We start from the raw sequence: 2746 nt of genomic DNA, 5'->3' as shown, positions 1-2746 counted from the left end.
TGTGTGTGTGTGTGTGTGTGTGTGTGTGTGTGTGTGTGTGTGTGTGTGTGTGTGTGTGTGTGTGTGCCTGTGTGAAATGGGGAAAGGAAGAAGAGAGATTAGCAGGCTTGGAAATTACTGAGATCGGACCCTTTGTCCCTGGTAGCACCCTAATTTTAAGAACAGACACATCACAATAAGCCCACCTTATGACTTAAAATATTATATGAAAGGGAGAAAGTCTTTATTGAAGCTCCTCAAAAGATAGTCATTTCTTATCAATGAAGCACAGTTACTGTGCTAGCTAGTTTTATGTCAACTTGACACAAGCTACGGTTATCTGAAAGGAGGGAACCTCACTTGAGAAAATGGATCCATAAGTTCCAGCTGTAAGACATTTTCTTGATTAGTGATTGATGAGGGATAAAAGAGACTCACACACAGTGGGGCTTCCTCCCAGACCCAGGATAGATTAGGCACAAACAATACCCAAACACCTGTTTTTACAGAGAGATCCTTTATTAAAGAAGTTAAAGTGGCTGCTTTCTGATTCAGGCAGGAAAGAGCAGCAAAGGGCCTTGCAGGTATAATTTTAAGAGGACAAGATGGGGATATCTGTGTTAGAATGGGCTAGGATGCAGTTTTAAAGGAGTAGGGGGAAGGGACAAGGAAAAGTGGGAGGGGTATTTGTCCTGGAGGGACAAAGGACCACCTCTGGATAGAGAGGAGACACATATGAAAATGGCACTTTATAAAGGTAAAGGGGAAACTCCATGTTAGCATGAGGTACTTAATATTAATTTGGCATGTTAATTAGGTGAGCCAAAGGGGGCTTTTGATTGGAGGACTTTGGTAGTCAGTCTTAGGAGGAGGAAGTGACAAATGAGGAAATAGACCTTGGAGAGCTGTAGGGATATAATCTGATGGTATTTTAGCAAGGCAGAGGGAATGGGAAAAAAGGGCAAAGCCTGCCAAAGCCATGTGCTCAAATGGGCTAGTAGTATCCCTTCAGGGTTAGGTCCCAGCCCATTGTGGGTGGTGCCATCCCTGGGCTGGTGGTCCTATTCTATAAGAAAGCGGGGTGAGCAAGCTATGGGGAGCAAGCCAATAAGCAACACCCCTCCATTGCCATCAGCTCCCACTTCCAGGTTCCTGCCCTGTTTGAGTTCCTGCCCTCACTGTTCTTGATAATGAACTGTAATAGGGAACGGTGAGTGGAATAGACTCTTTCCAAGTTATTTTTGATCATGCCATTTCATCACAGCAATAGTAACTCTAACTAAGACAAGTTGGTACCAGGAATGGGTTACTTCTGTGACAGACCTGACCATGTTGTTTGAGGGGAGGATTGTGGAAAGACTTTGGAACTTTGGTTACAAAAGCCACTGAGTGTTGAGAGCTCAATGAACTATTCCATATGAACTTAGAAGATAAGATTGTTGAGAGCAGTGCAGACAGTGGAGTCTTCACTTGTGACATTTCAGAGGGAAGCAAAGACTCTACTGGACAATTTGCATGAAGAAACTGTGGTGTCTAGTTAGCTGGAGCTGAGGACCCTTCTGTGATTAACAAGAGACCAGAGCCACTAAAGTAAAACCTTTGCTTTCTGGGATAATGCATGCTGGTCAGCTGGGACTGAAGAAACAGCTATGATTAAGAGACTAAGAGCATTGAGGTGCAGTCTTGGTCAGCACACAGAATCTTTGTTCCAGAGGTGGCCAAAGACCCTGAAGAGAGCCCAGGAGAAACTATTGATGAGCATGTAACCCAATTATTGTACAGGACCCTAGCAATTTTGGAGATGCCATCACCGTGAGATAACCACCAAAAAGAGCAGCCAAAGTAATTCTGAATTATCCAGAAACTATGATTAGAAATATATTATTGTCCCTAACCTTGAGGATCTAGCCAAGTAGGCTTGATAATCAGCCAGATAAGAAACTATCCCTCAAGAAGCTATCTGTTGGCCGGGCGATGGTGGCGCACACCTTTAATCCCAGCACTTAGGAGGCAGAGGCAGGCAGATCTCTGTGAGTTCGAGGCCAGCCTAGTCTACAAGAGCTAGTTCCAGGACAGGAACCAAAAGCTACAGAGAGCCGGGCGATGGTGGTGCACGCCTTTAATCCCAGCACTCGGGAGGCAGAGGCAGGCGGATCTCTGTGAATTCGAGACCAGCCTGGTCTACAAGAGCTAGTTCCAGGACAGGCTCCAAAGCCACAGAGAAACCCTGTCTCGAAAAAACAAAAAAAGAAAAAAGAAAAAACAAAAGCTACAGAGAAACCCTGTCTCAAAAATCCAAAAAAAAAAAAAAAGAAGCTATCTGTTTAAGAAACATGTTACACCTAAAACAGTAAGTGGTAGGAGGAGCACCCTTACTCCTTTATCTTATGAGATATCGTATACCTCCAGAGTTATTTATGTATTTATATTTCATATCTATTTATATGATACAATTGCCTTTTTCAGAGTTCTAATGCAGAAAGTATATATATATATTTTTTCCTCCTTCTGAGGGACTAGGAGTTAGATTCCCTGGTGGGGATAGGGGCTATGGCTAGGTGATAAATGTGGTGAATTTCCAAGATGGCAGACTTCTTCTCACCCTCCTGACCTGAGACAAAAGCCTGGCAGCTTAAAATAAGAACCTTGTAGCCCACCCCCCCCCCCACCTCTCATCAGTAGGCCTCGCTACTGGTGGATTGGCTCAACAAGTTCAAGGCTGGATCAGGATGTGTTATACAACAGTCATGGACGAATCAGTCATCCT

This window comes from Microtus ochrogaster, chromosome 16 (assembly GCF_000317375.1).
Source record: "Microtus ochrogaster isolate Prairie Vole_2 chromosome 16, MicOch1.0, whole genome shotgun sequence".
NCBI classification, from domain to species: domain Eukaryota; kingdom Metazoa; phylum Chordata; class Mammalia; order Rodentia; family Cricetidae; genus Microtus; species Microtus ochrogaster.
Note: the sequence above shows the minus strand (reverse complement) of the source record.